A 7,358-nucleotide genomic window follows, 5' to 3' on the forward strand; every position below is an offset into this window, starting at 1 on the left:
CACTTCAGAGAAGTATGTAAAAATCTCTCCATATGTAAATGGAGGCAAAATAAAATATCCACAAAAACACTTTTATAACAAATAAACAATTCGTTTTCACAAGTATTTTAACTTGTAAAGAGGGGGCTTTACTGGAGGGGCAGTTGCCCCCCCCCCCCCCCCGCTCCCCTTTTGCCCCCCCTTGCCCCCCTGACTGCATGTAAATGTGACAGATTGATAATCAGCCTTAATAAATAACGCTGAGGTCACTAAAGTTCAGAAATTTGACACATGGATGGAAAGATTGGCTATGATAAAGAAGGAGTCATGAATGATCTGAAACTGACAGGCAGTGTGCTGAAACAAGAACATCATGCAAAATTACTTGAACGTGTTCATCTAAGTTGTGGTAGGACAGAATAGTGCAAAATCAAAATCCCAGTAGAGCAGGTTATTTTCCACTAAATCGATTTCATGCTCATCCCACAGCTAAATGAGTGAAGGGCCAGATCAAATGTTCCTGAAATAAGCTTAGATTGCTTCCACCTGTTCTCTTATGTAACAGCCACATAGTGAGGATTTACGTGGCGTCCAGTTAACACTTGCCTTGTGCGCTTGTGCGTCTTCTTGCTCTGTCCCCGCTTCTTCTCCGCGTGTCTCATCTCTGGAGACCTGCGGCTCGTCTCGGAGGAATATGAGGGCCAGATGGCTTCTAGATCAGCTGTTTCAGGACACTTTCCCCATTGATTTTCACAGCTCTGTCTGCCACTGAAGGAAGAGAGGAAAGAGGAAGGAGCAGGAGTCAGAGAGCAGGGGTCTGGGGGTGGAGGAGTATGGATCAATATTCTACTGACCCTCTATAAGATGCCCTCAGAAGATTTGCATACAATTAAACAACAGAATAAAAGAATCATTATCATGTTTACTTTGAATAACTTCCACTCAATGCTCCTTTCACCCCATCTGCTGCCTGTACTGTTACCATTAAAGTTACAGCTGTACTTTGCTTTCTTCTTCTGTTGTTGTAAAAAAGATGGAGAACAACAGAAAACAGGAAAATAAAAGAAATGGAAAATGATAAGAATAAAAAATGAAAAGAAAAGAAAAAAGAGATTTTTTTTCATTTAGTGGTGAGATGAATCTAAGTGGTTACATGTTTTCAGATTCTTGCTAAAATTACCAAGCTCCATAAGAGGAGAAAACAAAGGGAAAAACAGAGAGAAAGTGTGTGTGTGTGTGCGCGTGTGTGTGTGTGTGTGTGGGCTGCATTTTTGCCTACACACGGCTACACAGGATCTGGGCATTGCTTCCTAGATCCTCACACACTCAGTGTTGTAATCTTATTATTGTGTTGTGTTGTTTTGGAAAAAATGTTGCAATGAGAGGGGAAGGAGAAAAAAAGGATTGTTTCACTGAACTGGAATTTCATGCTTTCAAGGATGACATTTATAATCCTTACCAGACTTAAATGATTAAAAAATACAGAACTACAAAACTATCAGAGGAAATGAACCTTCTATTGCTAAGTAAGTGTAAAAAAAATGAAACATTTTAAGGTTTTGCATTAGACATTTATGTTCACTCATATTCATTTTATACCTTTAGAAACTCAGAAAAGCCTCCATGCTGGCAGTTACTTGTGTTTTCACTGGTAAATGTCAGGAGAACCGTCATTGTCCAAAGTTTCTTGTTCTAAAATGTATCGCACAGGAAAGGACTTTTCCTGTCATTCAACTTCTCACTACTGGGAGGATTCTTTTTGGTTTAGGCTACAGTGCCATCTGGGTAGAGCGTGCAGGAGCTAGGACACGCGCTGAACACTTTGTAGTTGTAAATTCAGTAGACTGGTACCTGCACTAATGTCACAATGGTGCAAATCAACTTTTGTGCTCACACACACCACCGCTGTCAGGTAAGCTCTGAAAACTCAGAGTGCATCTGTAAAAAAGAAGAAGCAGAAATAATCAAGATGTCGGGGAAGAAGGTAAAAATTTGATCCAGGGTTTTGATTGGTGCCTGCTGCACGATCTGCACTGAGGCAACAAGAACCTTTTAATTTTCTTTATTGACATTTCATCAGTCATCCAAGAGTCTACTGCTGGCTGGCATAAAGCCCCATGCTTTCAGAAGGTATATTTACATGTCTAACACTGTGGTGAGAGGGCCAAAGTGTAGTTTACTTTGCATAGTGAAAACTATAAGCTGCAAAAAAAAAAAAAGGAAAGTCTAAGAAAGATCTAAGAAAAAGAACTGTAGATTTACACAAGTTAGGAAGGCCTCTGGAAGCTGTTTCTAAACAACTCTATGATCATTAGTTCAACATACTTGACAGTTTGAGTCTGGAAGAACCCAAACTGTCACACTCAAGTGACAGGAAATTGGTTAGGATGCTCAGGCACAATCCAGAAACCACCAAGCCTCAAGCCTGCCATCAATTGGAAACTGCTGGAACACCACCGTCATTCACCACTGTAAAAGTAAGTTTTATATTTGTATAGGGTGGCTGTAGCCCAGGTTGCTCTGCAATGCATTCATAGGAGTATAAATGTGTGAGAATGTTTGATAGAAAGCAGTTACACATTTAAAAACAGTGCCTGTATGAATAGGTGTGAATGGGTGAAGGGGCATGTTGTTCAAAGTGCTTTGGGTGCTCAGGTAGAGTAGAAAAATGCAAGAATCAGTCCATTTACCATTTATGTCACCATGAATGAAGAGAGCACAGCCCAAGAAAGACTCTGCTTCAAAATCAATACTTTCCAGAAAAGTTTTATTGTCAGACAAAGATTGGCCACATTGAGAAGAAGTATCTTTGGAAGGATAAAGGTAAGGGTGTCAAACGTAAGGACCCTGTCAAATCCTTGTCACTGTCGAGAACAGCTGCCAAGCATGGTGGTGGCAGCATCACGTTCTGGGGCTGTTCTGCTACCAGCAGAACTGGACCACTGCTCAAAGCAAATAGGATAATAAAGAAGGCTCCCTCCAAATACTTCAACATCACCTCAAACTAGCATCGAACCAAATATTAGTGGAGGTGTTACATTAGAGCCTGCATGTATAATTGTCACGGTCTGGCTGGCAGACCGTGGGGATGTGGGGAAAGGAGGACCCAAAACGCAGACTCTGCGATGCAAACAGTGCTCTTTATTTACAGTGAAAAGGCTGTAAATACAATAACTCCCCGTTGCTCCCTCGAACCCCGTGTGCGTGCTTCCCTCCGATATCTGTGCTCGTGCTCCCCGCTGTTGTGTTTCCGCACCCCCGTGCGTGCTGCCTCTCCAGACCACTCCTCCTCCTGTAGGGAAACCAGAGACGCAGCCGTCAACACTAACCCTCGGCGGGCATATACGCACAGCACAGACCTACGCTAACACACACTGACTTGGTAAGATAACTCAATGATCCCGCGTCGGTGGGAGCTCCAAGACTCTCCTAAGTAGCTCCCCCGACGAGCCCTGATCAGCGGCAGGTGTGTGGCTTCGGGTGTGGCCAGTCCCTCCGCAGGGCCACACCCCTCAGGCCTGCAGGTGGCCGAGCTCCATCCTCCAGGCACACCCGCAGACATACACACCCATACCTCGCCTAAACATATGAGTGGGACACAGACTAACACAGCACAGAGAAACACACATATGTACACGCACAGAGAAGGGGAAACGACACCAAAAATACATAATAATAATAATACACAGGTCCATGACTGCCCAGGGATCCTGGGTCGCCCAGTCCCAGGACCCTGACAGTACCCCCCCCCCTCTAAGGGTCGGCTCCCGACGACCCAAAAACACAAACCAAAAACAGCACAACCAACCCAGGGCGGGCGGCGGGAGGTCCAGGACGGAGGGCAGAACCAAAACAAGCAAAAACCCCCAAAGAAAACAACCCCCCCAAGGTCACAGTCCCAGAGTCCGACCGCGCATCCCGCAGCGGAGCAACAAAAAGAAAAAATGCCACAAAACAGTCTCAGGCGGCCCATCAACATAACAAAAGAGTTCAGGGGGCCTACCTCGAGTCCAATGGTGGCGACATTGCAGCTCCGGCGGGCAGCCACGGGTCCGGTGGCGGCGGCACTGCTGCCCCTCCGGTGGCGAGCCTCGGGTCCGACGGCGGCGGCGCTGCTCCCCAGGCGGCCTGCCCGGGATCCAGTGACGGTAGCGGCGCTGCGGCTCCTCCGGCGGCCTGCCCCGGGTCCGACGGCGGCGGCGCTGCTCCCCAGGCGGCCTGCCACGGGTCCGGTGGCGGCGCTGCTCCTCCGGTGAGCAACAGCGAGGTGTGGCCCACGGTTCATGACGCGCTGGTCGCTGACGTGGATGCAGAGGACGTGGATGGCGTGGAGGCCGCGCCAGACGTGGAGGTCCCTCCGGTTCGCTGACCTCCGGCTCCGGCAGCGAGAGCCCCTCCTCGGCTGCTGGCAGCGAGAGCCCCTCCTCGGCTGCTGGCAGCGAGAGCCCCTCCTCGGCTGCTGGCAGCGAGAGCTCCCTCGGCTCGCCGAGCTCCTCCTCGGCTGGCAGCGCCGGTTGTTCCTTCCGCTCGCCGAGCTCCTCTGCTGGTGGTTCGCTGAGCTGCTCCTGCTCGCCGAGCTGCTCCCGCCCGCCGAGCTGCTCCCGCCCGCTGAGCTGCTCCCGCCCGCTGAGCTCCGGCTCCGGCAGATCGAGCTCCTCCCGCTCGCTGAGCTGCTCCCGCCCGCTGAGCTCCGGCTCCGGCAGATCGAGCTCCTCCCGCTCGCTGGGCTCCTGCTCCGCCACGCTGAGCCGCTCCTCCGGCTCGCCGGGCTCCTGCTCCGGCTCGCAGGGCTCCACAGCTGGCGGTGCGGGCTCCTCCCGCTCTCCGAGCACCCTGAGCACCTCCGGCTGCGCTACAGCTACTGACGGTCGATCTGGAGGTGAAGATGGTGATGCGGTGTCTGCAGGTGGGGAAGGTGAAGGTAGAGTAGGTGATGCAGATGGCGAAGCCGAGAGTGCTGCGGTCGCTGCAGTCTGATGAGACTCTGGTGGAGAAGTAGCTGCAGAGGGAGAAGGTGATGATGGTGCGGCAGCTGCACCCGGTGGACTGGACAGCGATGCAGGGACAGACGGGTGAAATGATGGCAGAGGTGGTCCAGCAGGCATATCGACCTCCAACTGAGGATGAAGGTGAGAGGCTGACCGGACTGAAGACTCAGTCACCAGCTGGGCAGCAGACTCCGTTACTAGCTGGGCAGCGGACTGAGTTGAGGGTGATATGGCTATTATGAAGGGTGGAGAGGATGAGAATGTTACAGCTGGCTCAACAAATTCCAGGGGTCCAGAGGCAACTGAGGCCTCCAGTTCGGCCTCTGGGGAAGCCCTGGGGAGAACCTCTGTCTCCATATGGCCAGACTGAGCCAAAAAGTCATCTGGGTCTGTATGCTGTGAACTCCCTAGCTCCCAGCTCACAGTCTCAGAGTGAACATCTTCTGAGTTTTTGGAGGTAAAGCAAACAGTTTCTGACCCCACCGACTCTGAGCTAACTACCTCAGGGCTGTCTATGCAAAATTCTGCCCCAGTATTAGCACTCAGGCCACCTTCGTCCGTCGGTGGTCCAAAAATCCCCACTGGGAGTTCAGTTACACCTCTTACAGTCTCTCCATTGTTAATTGCCGTAGTGGCTATAGTCTCTATGTCCATGTTCACAGGAAGGGAATTTACGACACCGGCAGAGTCCATTTTACTCACTGTGGCGTCCAGAGCCGCTGGTCCTGAGCCTTCGACCAGCACAGGAGTGAGTGTAGAGGTGGCTGAACGCTGCTTGCGAGGACGCCTTCTCCTCCGTGAAGGCGGGGCCGGGTGTACGGAAACAGTCCTCTGCTGTTCATCTGTGTTTTGATTTTCAATGACAGGATTAATAGAAACAAATGAGTCGGGTTTACTCACTGCGGTGATGAGCGCTGTTGGTCCGTTGCCAGCTGACCGGGCTGAAACCGCAGGAGTGGGTTGAGGCGTAACGGGATGATGGTAGAGAGTGCGGCATGCCTTCCGTAACGGCGGATCAAACGATTGTGCCGCGAGCATCAACGGGAAAGCCCTCCGCCGACGCGTGAAAAGCCAAGCGGCTAGAGTCTCTAGGAGAGCAGCCGAACTGTCCATGCTCGGACCACCCAAGCCAAATAGTTCAAAACTCGAGCTCTCCCTTAAACTAGCGACCAGGTGCCTAAGTTTGTTAATGTCCAGAATGTTCGTGGTGAAGGTAGTGGATGAGAGATAATTGTCAAAGAACACTACCTGTATATGTCTCTTGTGTGGGTCTACAGCCTGGATTACGCTCCGGCAGTAATCCCATAGCTGCGTGAGCGATCTCTCCTCCGTGGCAACTCCTGAGTTTGCTGGGTCCATGGTGGTTGGCGGGATCATTCTGTCACGGTCTGGCTGGCAGACCGTGGGGATGTGGGGAAAGGAGGACCCAAAACGCAGACTCTGCGATGCAAACAGTGCTCTTTATTTACAGTGAAAAGGCTGTAAATACAATAACTCCCCGTTGCTCCCTCGAACCCCGTGTGCGTGCTTCCCTCCGATATCTGTGCTCGTGCTCCCCGCTGTTGTGTTTCCGCACCCCCGTGCGTGCTGCCTCTCCGGACCACTCCTCCTCCTGTAGGGAAACCAGAGACGCAGCCGTCAACACTAACCCTCGGCGGGCATATACGCACAGCACAGACCTACGCTAACACACACTGACTTGGTAAGATAACTCAATGATCCCGCGTCGGTGGTAGCTCCAAGACTCTCCTAAGTAGCTCCCCCGACGAGCCCTGATCAGCGGCAGGTGTGTGGCTTCGGGTGTGGCCAGTGCCTCCGCAGGGCCACACCCCTCAGGCCTGCAGGTGGCCGAGCTCCATCCTTCAGGCACACCCGCAGACATACACACCCATACCTCGCCTAAACATATGAGTGGGACACAGACTAACACAGCACAGAGAAACACACATATGTACACGCACAGAGAAGGGGAAACGACACCAAAAATACATAATAATAATACACAGGTCCATGACTGCCCAGGGATCCTGGGTCGCCCAGTCCCAGGACCCTGACAATAATGTTGATCCTGTGTAAATGATAGAAAATCTAAAATAAATTCAAACTTGTTTGTTTTGTTTTATAAAGTCATTAAAGATGTATCGTGTACAATCGTTCCATCCTGGAAACAACATTTCAAAGAAAACACTTAATGTCCAAAATTACACTGACATTTATGCTCAGGATTAGTGAAAAGCATTTCTCTATTCTAAGCCCATTTAGGAAGGTACAGAAGAAAAATTTAGAGCTAACATATACTGTAGTTCAGCGGTCCCCAACCCTCGGGCCTCGGACCGGTACCGGTCCGTGAGTCGTTTGGTACCGGGCCGCGAGAGTTGAGGCTCAGGTGTG

At 50.7% G+C, this 7,358-nt stretch overlaps 1 pseudogene; it reads right to left on the reverse strand.

Moving 5' to 3' along the window:
• Positions 1-3,070: 3,070 nt before the first annotated feature.
• Positions 3,071-6,344, reverse strand: LOC146556175 (uncharacterized; annotated as a pseudogene).
• Positions 6,345-7,358: the final 1,014 nt, after the last annotated feature.

This window comes from Mchenga conophoros, linkage group LG16, assembly GCF_057382185.1.
Source record: "Mchenga conophoros isolate Kocher_MC1m ecotype Shallow Benthic linkage group LG16, M_conophoros_male_GT1.1, whole genome shotgun sequence".
Classification (NCBI taxonomy): Eukaryota; Metazoa; Chordata; class Actinopteri; order Cichliformes; family Cichlidae; genus Mchenga; species Mchenga conophoros.